Raw genomic sequence first — 19,378 nt, forward strand, 5'->3', positions numbered from 1 at the left:
CTTAAATCAAGCCTCCAGTTAGTTTATTGTACAAAGATGGCGGCATGGCTTTAGGGATGGCATTGTTGTTGTTTGGTCCATCACTTTGGTCCAGATTGAAATATTTCAACAAGTATTTGTTCAACTAGCAGGAAATGTTACACAGACATTCACCCAAAGGATGAATCCTGATGATGTGGCCATTTTCATTAGCGTCAACAATGTGCATCGTGTTAGAGCTAATTCAGTGTCATTACCATGCTAACATACTGAACAAAGGCAAGAACACTATACCTGCAAAGCATTAGCATGTGAGACATTATTCTCTGAACTTTATATGTACACTATATTTGTTTATTTACTTTCTTTAATTTTAGTGATGTTTTCTAAGCTTATTTTTTGTTGTTTGTGCCAGTTAATGTTTTTGTGTAAATACCTTTTTTGGCTGTGGATTATTTCCCAGCATGTGCAAAGAATTAGTTTAGTAAAAGTCAATGCACAATTCAAATTAAATGAGTAAATAAAGGCACTACTCCCTGGAATGACTGATGATTTGACAGTGTGTTTCATCTCTGCAGAGATCCCAATAAATCACATACACGCAAATCGAACCGTAAGTCTGTGCTGGCTTTGAGCTGAAATAAGGCCCTTTACCTTTACATCTCTGCACATCACATCTTCACACAGCACACAGTTAAAAGGCGTAGCAGAGGACCACAGGCCATTATGTATTTTAAAAAGAGAGGCATGGTGAGCAACCAGGTTATGCTCCTCTATTCTTCCTGTCAGTAGGAGATGGCGAGACAATGGAGGTGATCTCTCTGATCTCAGTGCTTCTATTGTGGCTGGTCATATTATTAATGTTCATCTCTGAGAAAAGCCATGGCCTCTGCCTTGCTGCTTCTGCATCGTTCTGTCATTTTGTCTCTGCTGGACTTTCTCTCTTCTCTCTGTCATACTTTATCTCCATGCAACTCTGCCACCTCCATGCTGTATTGTCACTCTCAGACACATGCATGCACAGAAATCTAAGACATACCACAAACCACCAGAAGGAAATTAAAATCTTTGGCACAATTTCACCATCATGGATTAGTTCTAGTGGAAAAATGTCCTTTGTTCAAGCCACATTTGTCAGTTGTGATGATAAGAAAAACAACATGTCAGAGTTATAGTCTTTGATTTGTTCAAACATTTTTGAAATTATGATGCTGCATATACTGTATCTTTAAATGACTTCCCAGCATGTATATAGACATTCCCACTTATTTCCAATGTATTTGAGTTGCAGTTAATTTGAGTGCTCCTGTTGCAAAAACTGGAACACTTTGACGCAACATTGCTCACTTTCCTTTCATACACACAAACGTGAAAAAACGCGGTGGCTGTCATTCATTTATCAGCAGTACCGTGAGCTGCCCGTTCCTTGCTGTGCCGTGCTTGGGGTCAGGCTTCCTTCACTCTGAGCTCGTGGTAATTATTAACCTACTGGGATTGTCCGGCAGTCCTCTGGTCAACTGGGATTGCTGAGTGTCAATCTACAAAGGTCATGTCACGGCAACACAGTGAAAATAGACATGAAGAGACTGAATGATAAATAACAATCAAACTGGAAAATTTTACTACCTTCATAGTAAGAATAGGGTTGGTTTTAGTTTGTCTTTCTTACTCTTAATAATTCCTAAGAAAATAGAGTTGATTCTACTAACAATCAGATACTGAAACTTGATTTAACTAGAATTTAATTTACCAAAACATGTTTAAATGTCATTTTTATCTTTTTGCGATTTTATTATTTTTAATAGTTATTTCTTTTTACCCAAAATAAACATAACCAGAAATGACAAAAGACATGATAGAACTTCTGCTGCCCATTTATGCATTCAGTTAGACCCCCTGTGTGTGACATAACCTGGGAAAAGTGCTTTTTTATCATGGGAAGAGCAGGGTGTGGACATTCTCTACATAAAACCCACCACCTCAAACCGAAGCTAATTTATGCATCTGCTGTGGCATTGTGGCCTAGAGCCTTTGTGACGCAGCGCATAACACGTCTTCTAAAGATGTTTGGGTTTTGTGGGGAATAAATTGTGCGGTTCGTCTGCGGTCCAGCTCTATATCATATTCGGCCAACTTGACGGTGCCACTGAGGTGGTGAATGGGCCGCCAGAGGCCCAGCCACTAGCGGGTGGTCTGACACAGAAAGGTTAAATATGGTTCACCAATGGACATACTCAAAAGGCCTCCCTGTTAAAAAAATAAGTTATGTGGGTTATAAGTCTTCATGCAGTCAGGAAATTGACAATACTGGCGCAGTGAGGCACAAGGCTGTCCCAGGGCTGAACTTCATGGTTGACTGTCCGATTGAAAAAAAAGAGTCCAACATCACTTGTTTCCGGTGGATTTATTGACGGCTCATCAAAGCCCTGGCTAGACAAGAGGTGTAAAATCAACAATGACCGTGCATATTTTATGGTTATATTCTTCAAACTTCTTTGCATTGAGAACTATGATGCTAAACTTGAACTCTGCAGTGACGGAAAAATGGACATAAACAAAAATACAGCAAGAAACACAAATAAGAATAAGAGAGACACTCGTCCCTGCACACATGCTACTAGCTATTATGACTGATTATTTTTGTGATGTATTAAAAGGTCAGTTCTCTAAAATCACAGAAGAGCATATTTTCACTCTGGTGGTAACAGTCTTCATGACAACGCTTTCTCCCACCTCCACCCACTCTCACTGGAGTACAATTATTGTTTTAAATTTTCTTTTTTCCTCCTCTAACCACTCTAATTACAACTGAGCCTAAATAATTAAAATAATTGAATTTCCAATTCTTCAGTAATAATGAATAAAATAAGAGCAAGTCTCCACCAAAGTACATCAGTTGATTTCATCAGCTAATACACCTCTCTGCCAGTCAGTTTTTCCCATCTGCAGTGTACGTCTCACACTTGTCATTGGTTTGTGTTCAGATGTAGTTTTACACATTATAAATCATTTAGTCTGTTATTCTCCTCAGTTGGGTTGACAAGACATATTTTTCCAGAGAGCTATTTATTGAATCTATATATATATATATGTATGTGTGTGTGTGCGTGCGTGCGTGCGTGTGTGTGTGTGTGTATGTATATATATGAATGACATGGCTGCATTGTTGACTGAACTCACTGACTGACCTAACTTTACTGTGATGTTTGACGGTTACGCTGCTGATTGATGTATATGCAGAGGTTGTTTTCACATTCATCTGCTGCAGAGGGAAATTCTTTGTGCTCATGTTAAATCTTTAAAGTTTGCACAAGTGTGATGTGGAGATTTGAAGCCTCCACTGCACATACAAAATGTTTGTATATCCCTAGAGTTAGAATTTTTTTTTAATTAAGGGCAACTGTGGCACTTGCATAGCTGTAAACTTTTAATCTTGTTTCAAATTTTTATGCAGAAAGTTGCATCTATAAAGACGTTATGGATGCGTGCATCCTGATGATAGATGAATATAGGACAAATGGTATTAGAGACACTTGCACACCATCAATGACACAAGCTTAATTTTCTGCACACAGCTACTTGGCCATGTAAGTCACCGAGGGCTAGCTTTTTTTTCTCTGACATGGCATAAATAAAAATAGTTTGTTTCAAATTTTCCAAGGGAACGAGTGTGGGAAGTGGAAAGAGGGTATAGGTTTTTGTGTGTGCACTGGGGTGGAGGGGGAGTCCAAGAAGCAGTGAACAGGATGGGAAGGAGCTTCAAAGCACAGGGAAGAGGCCTTTGGCCCCCCACTGCAGCCTTGTTCACATGAGAATCAATCTGGTGCCAGTGTTTGATGTGAACCGCAGATAAAAGAAACAAAACAAAGAATGACAGCGGGGAGATATGGAAAGATGGGGCACAGACAGACAGGGAGATTAATGGGACAGGCAGATAAAAAATGTAGAGGTATGAAGAGAGGGCAGAGCACCACATTCACCAACGAATATATGGTATGAAGACAGCAGAGAGATAAAAGGGAGAAAATCTAATCAAATCGACCGATTGACAGAAACATGTCAGTAGGAGGACAAAGTGAAAGACAGTCTTTCAGTCTGACAGCACGATCCATCAGTCAGTCAGACACTGAAGGGCAATATAAGGTTCAAAACCAGCATGGTGGACAACATGCCAGTGTCTCCTCACACAGCTCTGCCCGTGACGCCAGGAACTCACATTATCATCATCAGCATCACCATTATCATGAAAAATGAAAATCATATTGAGTTTGGAGCAAAGCCTCGAGACAGCTTTTGACAAGGACTAGGGACTGTGGACTTTCTATCCCTCCGTGTCACTGTATACTGAGTTTCAAATTGCCAGAAAACACTCAAAACAGCTGACATACTGTGTCAAAGGTAGAAGTTGTAAAATGTACGTAAAAGCAAAGTGATAAATTAGAAACCCTCTTTTGAAACCTGAGGTCAAAGCTGAGAAGGCCCCCCTTGCTTGTCCATCAGCCGGTTGTCATGCTCTTTATGGAACAGTGTAGGAATGTTGTTTTATTTGTACTAAGTTGAACAGAAAAGTCAGAGCTGTGTTATCATGGGCCGTACGGGAACAATGAGAGGAGGAGAAAGCAGCTTTTGGGTCCTTTCTTGTTTTTATTTCAGATGAAACAGGCTTGGACATTGTTGTTCTTTCTGCTAATTAAGCTGTTAGAGAGAGGGGCTGGTCTAACAGGGCCCTGCTTGGCGGGGAGGCAAAGAGTCAATGGGCCGAGGCTGAACAGGAGACATTTATGGGCTGCCTTAAGCCATTGTTTCCCCCCACTGAGAATCTTTTCAGGCCAGCCACCTCTGTCTCGGTGACCTGTACAATGAGAAGAATGCCACTCTGAGAATTCAGAGCCATCCACAAAGAGCAGCCCCTCAGAATGAGGATTTCATGGCACTGGGCTGAATCCGGGCGCTGCCAAGATTCCACGGATAGTTCTCGCTTCTTCTGATAATCAGAAACCCTGAGCCACTGTGTGTGTTTGTGTGTGTGTTGAGCTTCCATACTTTGGATATAGATGTTTTGCATATATTCAATGGCACAGGTAAGTGCTGATGCAAAAGCTAACTCAAAGCCCAGTTTGAGGATATTGATGGAAGGATACTAAGAACTAAGAAGCATTTAAAGTTTCTTTTCCATCAAAGTAGTTTTCCTAAAGACTATGAAAGTTTTAATTTCCAATTAAAATGCTCAAAAAATTAGATGGGGCTTTAATCAGCTCTTACAGAATGGTTTCTCTAAGTTTGTCCAGCAGCAGTTGTTTGAGCCACCTGTTCCTGTTACAGAAGATGTCGCCCAACCTTGCAGATTAAACAGGTGAGATTAAGGCAAAGCTCTGGGCAGCTTGCAGAACATCCCCTAACACAGGCTACAAACACCCCTTCTGGGAGTGTGTAAGTGTGTATTGTTGCATGTGTGTGTGTGCATACTCTGGTCCATTTGATGGTCATCCAAGCGTCTCTGTGTGTTTACTTGGACTGCGAGGCAGATCCTTCCTCTCTCACCGAGTCACTCAGCTCTGTCGCTGGCCTGAGGATGAATTTGTGATCTGCTTAGTTGTTGCAGAAACTTTCCTTTTTTTTCAAATTGTGGTTTTCTAGTAACTTAAAACAAACCATTTCTGTGTCAACACCACCTGCTTGTGTCTTATCACTGTGCCAGTTTCAACTCCTTTAGCAACTGCATGTGTTGTCATAATGTAACTCCATTTACCACAAAGTATTGCACGGTACTTTCATACGAGCCAGCGCCTCACACAACAAAGCAGCCCAATTATAGAGCCATTTATGTGTTTGTCAGGGGCTTCAAATGGGCACTGGTTTCTCAGGGTAGCCATATTGGCGAGGTCAGGCACTGCATCTGAAAAGGGAGCTTTATTAGAGAACAACCCATCCCTCTCTTAGATGAATGCACAAGAAGAAAAAAATGACAAAAAAGGAAGAAATAAAAAATGACAACTTTGTTCTTTACAACAGTTTGGCTGAGCTTGCCTGTCTGGCTGCTCTGCGGAGCGCAGCAGCATGTGTTTCAGGGATTGTTCTGGAAGGGGGAGTGCAGAAACAGCAGGGAGCAGAAGACAAACAGGCAATTCGTGACTCATTAAACCCGGCGACGGTGGCCAGCACAGTGGAGGGGTGTGAGGACCCGCGTTCCAACCAGGCGATAAACCCCCCCTGTACCAGCTGGAGCAGGCATCTGTCAGCCGCACGCCGCACCACGCCACGCCACCGATTATCAGCAACAAGCCATATCTGAGTGGCCGGCCGCCGCCATTTTCAAACACCACACACTTACATAACAGCCCTGATTGGCTCACATGGGACCTTTAGGTCCACTGACACGCTTCACATTGGAAAGTTTTTGCAGGGCCAGTCATGGAAAGAAGCAATGCAAGTCTTATCTCACTCCCTCTCTGCCATACCAGAGGTCAACAGATGTCATTTTGTCATTTTGTTATGAGTGGCAGGTTGGCAGTTAGGTTTGGAAGGCCGTCTGCTAACAGTGGCCCATAACACCAAAGCAAAGAAAGGACACCAAACCCAGAATAACAACCTGTTCCCAGGGCAAGAGTTCCAGGTAATTTTAACTGCAAACTTACGGGGACGTACAACAGAGACTTGCTTGTTATAGGCCATTGTGCTTGTATCTGTCCTTGAAAAACTAAAAGAAATATCATCGACATGTTACACCGAGTGTGGTTTGAGACCCAACTCTTTATGGAGTGGGAAGCTGCGGGTCTAAAATGGTTGTTAACTGGGTTAGAAAACATTGGCAACTCTGATTAAATTTTTATATAGTAGTGCAAAACAGAGATGCATGAGTATCTTTAAAACAGCTAGCATCAATATTTTTACGACAAGAATAGATCAAATAAGTATGGGCAATGGAGAATTTAGTTGAAGAGAGATATTTTTTTCAGAAGATAATGGAGCTCAAAAACAGAGCTATATGCAGAAATGTTAGGTTTGCATTTATCAGATAAACTCTAACACCACTCTAAGTTTTTGCTGACGTGGCTCCTTGTCTTCTGAATGTGTAAACAGGCAACTATTTGCTAACACGTTTGTCCAATTAACATCATGACCATGGTGTGTTCACAGCCTATCTCTGCTACTTTCAAGCACCCAGTCACTTATTGCAAGTTTATTAATCGTTTTTGCTTTTTGGGAGCTGTGACCATAGATACAATGTGTGAGTACTTGCAAATTCACAATGCATTTAGACAGACAAATTGGAATTCCTTTGAACTAGTATGATAGGTGTTATAAAAGACATTCCAGTTTATTTAACAACTATTTATTCCTCCATCTGTCTCAATAAGAAGAAAAAATGTCAGAAGATAATATTCTCCCTGAAAAAATGAGGTGCTAAACCACAAAGAAAACATAACTCAATGGTAACTTATGACAGTGTGGATGCAAGGTAATCAAAATCCTTCATCGCCTGGAAAAGCTCAACATCAGCACAACTTTGCAACGAGGTAAAAGTTTGCTCTCAATAGAATTTAACGAGCTGCTAACTGCCTAATTAAACACTGAGAGCAGATAAAATCATGAAATATAGATAAGCTGGAAACATTGCCTATAGCTCCGTGGTCCATGCAGAGGAAGACAGTGATGTCTCCTAAAGCCACAATCAGCAGAGCAACTAAACCGTGCCTCGTCCTCCACCCGGTTGTGAATGTTTAATAAGAAAGTGAAGCTTAAGATGCTGCCAGACAAGCTATGAATAAGACTGAATCGCCTGCCAATGGAGCAATGTAAAAAAAAAAAAAAAGTGTCTAACTTTCGATGAAAAGACAATGTTAATGTGGTGCTTCAGAAGCCCATGGCACTTTCTAGGACTGAGGGATTGGGGCTTTAACAGCGCTCATGGTGTGACAGAAGGGGCCTCTCCCTCTCTCCGCCAGTGGTAGCCAGGGTTGTAATTCTGACTTTAGCAGTCTTTACGACTCCCTCTCCTCATTTCTCTGGAATATGAAAACATCAGCATATGGCTGCCAACAGCATCGAGGCTAAGGAGTCAATTTCCCCTAAGTAACATTGGGACAGGGGTGACATTCACTTCCATACTGCCCCCCTGGCTCAAAAAGAGGACAGAGGAGAGGCAGAAAGAGAGACTGAGACAGAGCTACAGAGCGAGAGGAGACAGATGGTGAGACGCACAAGGACAGAGAAATTCAGAGGGAAAGAAAGCAAAAGACAAAGATGGTTCGACTCTCATTTTCTTGTAGCAGCAGGACTTTGTTGCCTCTCTGTCTCAGTGTGTTTAGTGTGCAGTTCACTGAGTTTCATGTGGCTACCAGGAACAGAAAATCTGTCCATCAGCTGCCAAAGGTTCCAGCTCTGCTCCGTTCCTCTGAGCGCTCTTAAAAACCCGCTGTTTCACACCCATGAATTACACTATTTATGGCCCTGGTTAAAATGGGCAGATTCTGGGCACGCTGCTTGTGTGTGCCTCTGTTTCTGTGTGTGTGTGGGTGTGCCATGTGGCAGATGGGAAGCAATATGGCACACCTCTGCCCAGACAGATGTGGCACAGCACGTCACAGTGAGCCGAGAGAGGGATCGGAAACCTCAGGAACATCTGGACCTGTGGCAACCTTCACCCTCAGCCAATAAGCTAACTTTACCTAGCTGCTAAGGACCTGAGAGGAGAGGAGAGGAGAGGAGAGGAGAGCAGAGGAGAGGAGAGGAGAGGAGAAAACATCGTCTCATAACTAGTCACAAGTCTCTGTGATGACTTGCATCGCATCTTTATCTCCAGTGGCATTTTGACTGACAGATGAGGAATCCCACCTCCCTCAGTGAGAGCTGTCAATCAATTGCTCTATGGAGTGGAGAGCTGAGGCCTGTCCCAACATGGGCCTGTCATGGCCTGCTGCACAGGAGTACATTCCCACCACTCAGGGGGCAGTCTAGCTGGGACAGACTGGGGCTTCTCCGAGGACCGGGGCAGTGAGAAATGGGGTTGGGGCAGCCACAGTGAGAACAGGGTAGAGGGTTATAAAAAGGTCTGTTTGCTGCAAAGATGCTGGAAGAGGAGTCTGAGTATCCTCCTTTTACTTTTACTTATGTCAACTAGCAGCCGTTGTCTTCCCTTTCACTTTATTGAATGTATTGATGACAGGTAATCTATACAACTTTTTGTACCTGGGGTACAGCACACAATGACAACAGCTGAGCCAGTCTTTGGTGATTTCACTTGAATGCAACTGTACACTATACATTCTCAATGCGAGGTTAACTGAAAATATAACAAAATTGAACATTATTTGGGTCTAGCCCCCTGTGACGCCCTGAATAATGGGATGGATGGATCTAATATCCATTTATCTGCACATGCACCAGAGACATAATGCTCATTTGGTGCAGCTCATGTAGCCCCTGTGTTGTTCTATTCCAGATTCTTATTCTTGTTAAGTGTACACACAGTTGTTTCTTTTTTTTTTTACTTTTTCATGTTGTTCAACCAAATACAACAAACAAAGGATCTCTTCTTTTTCTTTCTGTCAGGAGGTTGTCAACATATTTATCTGAGAGTAAGTGCAAACCTTAAAGGGGCCTTAAAATCATGAACATCAGCATGTTAATGTCGTCACGCTTGCATTAGCATTTAGCTCAAAGCTCTGCAGTGCCTCACAGAGCTGCAGGCATGGCTGGAAAAAAGTCTTGTTCTTGAACATAAAAGTCTCCTCTATGTCAGCTCATAGCATGTCCCCAGTTGTGATACATTATAATAAGTATTATTCCTTTGACACTGCAGTTTAATGACCCCAAAAATGTGAAAATGCAAAGTTTGTAAAATCTACTGGAACTAATTCTAAGCTCTGAATACCAGACTATGTGTTTAAGTCATTTTGAAAACAAGTTCCCCTCCTGCCAAGGCTGTGATGAAAAAGTATTTCAGTACTGTGTGTTTCACTGATAATATCCAACATTAGGTAAACCATAATCACACACTGGAACAGCAAGTGAAGCTCAATTAAACAATCAGAGAACAATTTCACAGTAGAGCAGACAACAGGTAATTAGACTTTCCAGGGTGAAGATGAAGCAAACAATTGTATTGTGTTTTACTATTTGTTGTAACATAGAGGACACACAGAGGGACACAAATGTCACAAAAGTAAAACCTGTTTTGATGTTTTCATGCATGATGAAGTACATTGTCACATGTGCCTCTTCCTTGAAATGTGGCTTCTTTTTACATATCCTAGTGGACCTGAAGATTATATAAGATTTTTTTCTAGGCATTATATTCGAAGAAGTCTTATGTTTGAGGACTACCATAGTCCACATGTTATTTAATTACCATGTATTATGTTTCACTAGTACACTGATGTAATTGAGCTAGAAAGAGATTTTTAAGAATGATAAGTGGGGATTGAAAAATCATAAGGTTGTTTAAAAACAAAAAGAGCATTGACAGAATAAACAGCCTGGATGAATAAATGCAATTTTATCTTGAAAAATATATTAATGTTAATTTGTAGATTATACAGTATATTGACTGAATGTCGTGCTAAGTTTTCTGCCTGCTTTTCTTTTCATCTGAAACTTCTACATCTAAGTGGTCAAAGATCGTGTCATTTAACGATGCTTTATTATTTCCTGTGCCATAAGGAAGCTCCTGTGGGAATAAGAGCAAACATATGTTGGACAGAGGTGTGTGGGATGACTATAGACTGTATCCCAGATGTCATCCTGCTCACACAAAGCACAGTTAATATGGCTCACATCCTCTGAAGCCAAAACATCCCAGGACTTTAAGGCCTTTCCTTTGGGTTACACAAACAGCAAAATCAACACTGTTTTAAGGCATTTTTGCAACAGTTTACATGTAAATTGTCTGTGTTATAGTTTCAATATCTATATTTTTCTGCTGCATATATATAGATAAGAAATACTGTTTACAACATAGAACTATTTTATAATAATTTGGGTGATTATATAATATATGATTTTTACATTTCTATAACCATGCATTTATGTACCATACCATACCACACCAGACCACACCTTATTACTCTTCGCTTTTCAGTTTTATACTTAAATGTTTAAAAATAAACTGAATTAATTAAAAATAATAACTTGTATAGGATATGAGACATACAGCCGAGTTCGCTAAAGTAATGGATGCTAGTATGCATGTGGGGTAATAACAATGATATTTCTAATCGGTGCTCTGGAGGATAAAATCCCTCTCCCCTCGCCGTGTAGGCAGAGTGTAATCCCACATTGCCATACAGAGAGCGAATCGATGCAGACACCTACCTTCCTCAGTTCCCTTCTCCTCAGCTCCCTCACTCACTCTCTCAGCTCTTTGAATAATTAGTGATGTGTGTCAATATTGTGGCCCATAGTAACCATATGGTGGGTGCAGGCAGACAGGCCATTGTTGGGAGCTGTGAAATATTGTGTATCCCTGCGAGGGCTGGAGCCAGCAGAGGCAGGAAGTGTTGTCGGGACTGACAGGGACATTGTGCGCTTGAATGGGTGAGTCCTCGGTGGCAGGGAGCACTGCAGACCCAGACAGAAAGTCTTGACCCTGGCGAGAAAGGCTGATTAGGCATGGTGCTGCAGGCCTCTCCTTCATCCACCCCCACCACCCCCACCCCTCTCATCCACACCCCCCACTGGAAGCCGTTAGAGCCCAAGCAGAATACAACAAGGCCACTTAACTCAGCGACGCCTTTTCACTGCACACATAAAAACACTCATATATTCATGTCAGGGGTGGAGAGAAGAGGAGAGGGACGGGGGCTCAGGGCTGCAGAGTCAATGTGTGAACTCAGTAGCGATGAGAGTATGCGTGTTTGTGATTTGTGGGAATGACAGTGTGACAGAGAGTGTGAACCCAACAACTGATCTAATGTCTCTGAAGGAGAACAGAATAAAATGATTTTTGAGCAGTCCTAACTCACTTGCTAACATGCAGCAAACCTAAATGATGTAATTAGCGTGCTGTGTAGAGGACAGATTGGAAATGATGCTAAGCTTTTGTTTTACAGTCCTCATATCACCACTGTATAATCATACAAACACATTAGTTCAGATGTAATAGGAGGCCAACACTATCCTGTCACATTAACAAGCTGTGGACTGCAGGAAAGCTGAGCAGCCAGTGCATCCTAACACTACACAAAGCTTTAAAATACCATATAATACCCCAACAAATAACTGACTCTTAACTCTGCAAACATTTAAATAGCTTCATTGCAAACAATTTGACCATTTAACAAGTTAAATATTTAAATATTATGCTGGACAGAAAAAGTCCATGTCAATACTGTATAAATCGAATCACATTTAGAAATATGTGATACACTTTAAATGATTATAGTTTCAAAACGCTGAATATTTTTTCCAAACATTTAATTATATTGTGTGTTTTTAAGAAACAGCTCATGCTCAGCTGAAAATTAATAGGGGACTAATTTTCTTTTCTGCTAAACAAGCTGTGTAGGTTCAGCCAGAGCAGAGAGTTCATCTGCTTCTGTTTCACTTCACTGTGTTGTGTGTCTCCTGTTCCTCTCTGCTCCATAACTGCCGGATCAAATACTCTTCCAGCCACCTCCTCGTCTCTCCATCCTTCTTCTCTTTCATCCCATCCTCCTTTTCCCTCTCTGCCAATTATCTCTCCGTCAGTCTGTCACACTTTGTAGTCTAATAAAGGCGTCCTAAATTGATGCCCATCCCGCCTTTATCCCCTTGATAAAGCACAACAATTAAGGCTCATGTCTCTTTGCTCAGGGCCTTTGATGGTACACAAAGCTGCACCCAGAAAAAGGGAGAGGTGGTGGAGCTGCACTCATGATAGCAACCACCCCCTCCAAGCATATATGTATATGTATGCACATATAATGCAGGTGACTTTGGCATGAACCTTATGACATCCAACCTAACTTGACAAAATTATACTTAAACACCAGTCATTTGGGATTTCACCCAGATTTTAACCCTTTATGTTAGAATAACTTCTAGTCCACCCAAAGCTCGAACACTGAAATTAGCCCATCTTGACTAAGCTCCTTTCTGCCAGCGGTCATGGGAACAGACTAAGAATAAACTACTGTGTGGTTTATGCACTTTCTTTGTGGATGATGCATTTTGTTTGTTTGGACACATTGCATTGTCTCTAAAAATATATTTCACTTAAAGTCTCTCTCTGTATCTCTCTTATTCTTTCAATTAGCATGACAGACACACACAAACAATCTTTAAACATCTTGTCCCTGAAAAACTCGCTGAACAAAAAAACATCACAAAAAGGATCTTCTGCAGAACACCATGGCAGTGTCAAAATATAGCCTGGCCCATCATTAAAAATGCTGAAAAAATGAGTCTTCAGCCTCTGCACACTGATAGAACAGAGCATGAGAAATTTTTAAAAAAATTATCAAAATCGACTCACCAGTTTATTTCTGTGACAAGAACAGATGACACAAAGCACAAAACTCTCCAAAACTTTGTCTAATTCACCAAAAACATCACAAATGATATCCACAAAACAACTGACTGGCTAAAACATATAGCAATTGTTAAAACTGCAGGTTATTTTATTATAGAATAACCAAATGTGAACAATTATTTATTGGTGTGTCTGAGATGTTAAAATGTTCACAATTACAGTAAGTAAGTAAGATGCTGATGCTAAACAAGTATAAGGTTTACTATATTCACTATCTTAGTTTAGCATGGCAGCATGATCAAATCTATTTTTATTTATTTCCATTTGCTTAATGGACAGTACACAAACAATTAGACAAGTAAACAGTAGAGGCTAATGTGAACTGTTCTGCAGGTGTTTTATTATAAACCAAAGTTTCTGACAAATGAAATATCTGACCTGATGATGGTACTAGATGAAAAGTCTGGAGAGCCTTGAGGTCATTTCACGATCATCCCCATGAAAAACCACACAAATTATCAATCAAATCTAAGAGGGAGTTTTTAGTAGTTTAGGTATTTCAGTCAGACCTAGCGGTGGACTAAGTGACAGAGCAACACTGACACCAATGTACCAGAACACAATCAGCCTATTTAATCAGCCTATTTAAATAAATCGTTATTATCCAGCAGATGATAATATTTGTGTTAGTTTTTAATACTGTGGGTCTTGTTGTTCTAAAGAGTTTCCTGGAGGCCACTGGTGGTAAAGGGGCTTATAACACTGTCTATTTGATGGTTGCATTTTACTTAAAGGTGAATGTACCTGTGACCATTACCTGGGCACAGGCTGCACAGTTTTACTTATACATTCACAGAGCATTTTATTAGATACAGTGGTTCAACTGGATGTAATCCAATACAATACAGCCATAACATCTAACTTTACAAAGCCTATAATGTGTTTGGTGAAATTGTTGGACCTTTCACCAAATATTGTTGACATTGTTGATGTTTGAGATAGTGTTGTATTGGACTGCATTATAGTTAGTGAGGTTTCTATAGTGAGGCGACTTGTATAAGCTACTCTAGGCTGCCATTAGGGCCTGTTTCCCTTCAAAAAGCAAGAATGTCTTTGAAAGAATTGATAATTACGTCAGTTGATATTTGGTAATAAAAAGAATTTATTATTATATTTTCTGTTATCTTGGCCAGAGCCCACTTATACTTTCCTCTTAGCAGAGAACAAAAGTTTCAGTTTTTGAGGAAAAGAGAAAATGGTTTGGAAATGATTGATGAGAGCCTTGAAACAACAAAATGTGGTAAACACCTCAGATTTACTCAGGGTATTTTAAATTTGGTCGATGAGAATTAAAGCATAGATAATTACTGAGTAAATGCTAAAACATTTAGAACAAAAAAAGAGAGAATGTTTAAAAAACACAGCATGATTCCTGCAAGAGCGTTCAACATGTTGCCTCTTTGTTTATTGAGTTGTTGTTTTTTGTTTGTTTACTTGTTTTTGCTGTATGCCACGACACCAGGGGGTAAGCTGTGAATTTGAGTAGACAGTGGAAGTAAATGGAAAGGTGTGAAGGAAAGCAGAAGACATGATGTTGTTAAAATCCATCTTCAGTCTGTGAAGGGTAACAAGAGTAACTCTGTCGCTATTACTAAAGACTGAAATCAAATCAGCACCCTGTTATTATACCACATCCTTTCAACACAGATGGGTCTGAATGAACACAAAGTTTTATATTCATGTAAAGTCAATATTCAAATTGATGCAAGAGAAAAGACAATTTCTCTGAATGATTCAAATGTTGGATTAGAAGTACAGAAAGTCCTTTAGTGTTTTACAAGATTCTGACATTAAAGAAATGCTGATGTGCGACCAGTGTACTGTACAGTACAATGTAATGTTTCTTTCACAGATTTTTTCCAATAAACAGAAGTTATTGCATTTGGCACTTTCAAACTAATTTGACTCTTTAACTTAATTCAGATGTTTTGTACATTGTTCACTAATGGTTTGTAATTTGAAGATTAGTATTAAACATATTCTGCATTATGGGGGCAGTAAACTGAAGTCACCTGGCCTCAAGTCTTGGGGTTTTTTCAGTTTCTCCTTCACAAATGATAAATAACCCAAATAATCTGCTTCTCATCAGTGTCTGTTGGAATGCTTAGTAACACGCACGTTTACTTTTTTTTATGTTCACGTTGACGCTTTTCTTCGTCTTTGGCTGTTGATCTGCTGGATCTGGTTGATTTTGTGAAGGCTGTGCTGAGGCTGTGTACTGTCTCTCCCTCCAGCAGCACCAGCTCAGCAGTATAGTTACCTGGGAGGCAGAGCGTTGTGAGTGAGTAATGTTGCTGAAATAAAAGCCCTGACAGCAGAAGTGTGGAGAGAGTGATGAGAACCCCTGCTGGTGTGTTAGCTAGCCTGGCCTCGGAGTCTCCTCTCTGGCTTTCCCTTTCAGACTCCTGCCCCTGAGGGCCTGGAGTCCTACAGACACCAGGATCCTGGAGAGGCCCGGGTTCTGGTTTGTCACCTCTTGTGTAAATGTTGTTGCCAACTTGTGCTCAGTCCCAAAACAAGTTTCTTATTCACAAAAAGTGTGGATGTGGATATTAAAATTATCACATTTAAAACTATAGAAGTTTGAAACCTGCTGCAGAGATGTGCACCATCTTTAGGAGCCCACACTACTATAATAAAAAGTAAATATATGTGAAAGTGAAAGTAAGTAAATTTCCAAAAGTACTATACTAGTAGGTAGTTGTACTTTACGTTCACATTGTGACTTTCTGCTACTTTATACAAGCTTGTTTAGTATATTTTATTTTACTGCTGTATACTGCTACACTTACCTAACAGGAAGATGTACTGTTAAATACATAGTGCATCACTGATTACTACAAATTAGTAGGCACACAACTTAAATGAAATAAAACAAGGTTTTCTTGTAGCTGAATATTAAACCTATGTTAAAATTGTCAACTTATTGTCAACAGTAGCTTCAAAACATACCTTAGAAGCTGATTTACTGTGTGTAGACCCATATGTTTTTGCTCTAAGGTCTGTAGTCTTTTGCTTTGATGAGAACATATGATGTGCGACATCAGATTTATAAAGAAACAATCATCAACTACCTTCAAATACAGAACTTCAGTAAAATTATCTTCCAAATTTTGTTTAGTGTTTGTAGGCTTCAGCTGGGAGAGCTGTCCTCTGTCCTTCACCCCACTTTCTGTTAAAATTGATGGTGATGACATGAGGTGATCCAACACCACCAACTTCTCCCGGCTTCCCCACCTTTCCCAGCCTCTTGTGGTTGCCAAGGTAAATATCATGGCGACCATGGGATCGGCTGGAGGCTCGAAGGGATGTCCGGCTGTGATGGGGCACGTGACATGATACTCAACAATCGGACGCCATGACAACCTGGCAACAATGCTGTTGATTCAGCAGCTTGCCTAACTGTATGAAGAGTTAGCACGGGGGACAATAAACCTGTTGCTGAGTGGAGGAAACCCAGCGAAGTTTTAGGATCAAAGGTTGCACTGCCTGAGGCTGCATTTAATACCCACAGAAGAATAACAGGAGCTTAATGGCTAAAAAAACATTATCCACACTTAACACTATTACTTACACTTTCACTAGTGACCTTTTTAACAGTTTCATGTAAAAATTATGGTTATTAAAACATTTTCATCACAAAAACAACGTTTTTTAGATATTACATAAATTTGTGTAGCAGGACATAATAACCCCTGAAGTTTATCTTGTGACGTTTTGGTCATTTGTATAGTGCCTTTTAAATACAGTGGGAATTAAAATGCTTTAACACAGTAAGGTAGTAGAAAAACTAACTTGGGGCTAGTGTAAAGAGTTAAGATCAGGAGTCTGTGCAGGAGAAGTGTTCTGAATGTGCTAAAGTTGTCTGAGGTCATTTTTTTAGTATCAGCCAAACAATCAGACCCTGAAAATAACTATCTTCAGCCATTAGGTGTGAAAAACCTCTAAATTCAAACTGAGTGAACAAGCCTCAACCAGGCCTACACTGCCACCATCTGGTAGCAGTGGAAACATTTAAAATGGTTTTAAATTTTAATGATCATACAGTCAAATCAACACCTCTCTAAAATAGTTTTAGGAAAACTCTTCCACAGTTGACTGATGGAATTTCAAAAGCCTTGTCTGCTGTATCAGAAGTGGTTATTTTGTGCAGTTTTATAAACCAGAAAGCTCGTAAGCCACTAGTATATAAGATTGACAAAGAGTTAGCAGATATTTATTTGTATTTTACAAATCTCAACAAGCTAAATATATCTTTTGATTCGTTACCCCAACTTCAACATGAAGAGGTAGTTTATTTACAGCTGCGGTTCAGTGGGATGCCTCACCTAGTTTCTCATCACTTTCCAGGCAAGTGACCTCAAGCTCCCATTTATCAACAATGCATCTCAGTGGTTTTATCCACAAATCCATATATTTCAGATGGGGGAGCACAGAGGTATCTGCAGCCAACAGTGTCATAGTCTTGATTCACAAGATAGTTGTTGAGCTGCAAGTGACCTGGTGCAGAGTCCTCAAAATCCATTTGTCTGTGAGCACAGCACTCATGTGCATGCCATGTGCAAGAAGGAAGCCTTAACATCATTCCTCACACTGCGCAAGGCTTCCACTTTCTGTTTGTTTGTTTGATGCAAAAATATTCTTTTTGTTTGCTGTTTTAAATAAAACATGTTCCAGACAGTAGAGGGAGCCCTCTACTTAGTCTCCACCATATATTGAACTCAAAAGAATGTACAGGTAAAGCTTTGTTTAAAACAACTGCAACCCAATGCCAAGAGGCTGGCATTCAAATATGAAGGGAGAGAAAATGAAAATACAAAAGTGGCAGAGAAATCCCTCAAAAAGGTCCCAGGTAGAAGACTATGCACTCCCAGGCAACTCATCCATACCATCCAGACACATATACACACATATGTGTTCACACATCTGGGCTTCAGTACTGATATGGGGGTTCTGTCACTGTACTCTGACCCTCTCTCTAAATTTATCAGGCCTTGTCATCATGTGTGTCTCTCATATTTCTGCTGGCCAATGGGACCGGCTAAGAATAGAAGAGCACTGATACAGATTAACTTGGCTGGTCTCTCTCTCCCGTTCACTCTTTTGAAAAACCAATTATTTTCCATCTGTCAGGCATACAGACACCGACCTCATACTCTCTCTGTGTTCTTATGTTCAACTACTGATCTCACCCATAAAAATGTATGGAAAAAGGGGAAGAAAGGTGAAGAGCTCAGTGAAGAAGGTACAATCCAAATAAACAGCTCTATTTGCTGATGATTATGGTGGCTGTGGTGGCTGACAAATGACAGTTTTCAGTCTTTTTTAGAGGTCACCATGATGTTGGCTGCTGTACTGTACCACCTTGTCCTTTTCCTTGATTCTGTTGCCTCAGTTTTCTAACAGGATTTTCAAAGGCAGTTTATAGCTGTCTGCAAAGTAATAAAGTTTACAATACATTTTTGACACCAAGCTCTATGATTCTGAATGTGTAGTACAGGAAAGACATGAGAGTCCTTCAGACTCCTAAATGTCATAACTAATCCTGGGATTGAGCAGGAACTCCTGAATATGACAGACTGTCCCTCTGAGAGAGTGTTGATCCAGCAGCAGACACCCAATCACAGTCAACTAAAACCTGTTTGACTGAGAGGTATTTAAAATGAGCTTAGAATCCAACTAAAATGGTCCTATCCATTTCATTTTTTCCTCTGATTTACTCATCTGGTTACATTCTCTAAACAGCAACTTGCTCAAATTGAATGAGCATTTATATTACCCAAATGCCAATACAAACACACCTCAATGCTGAAGGTAATGTAAACAGACCAAAGTAAAGCTACAGACCAAGGTGCAACAACACAGAGGAGACCACAAGAGAAGCACTTT

Source organism: Mastacembelus armatus, chromosome 15 (genome assembly GCF_900324485.2).
Source record: "Mastacembelus armatus chromosome 15, fMasArm1.2, whole genome shotgun sequence".
Lineage (NCBI taxonomy): Eukaryota > Metazoa > Chordata > Actinopteri > Synbranchiformes > Mastacembelidae > Mastacembelus > Mastacembelus armatus.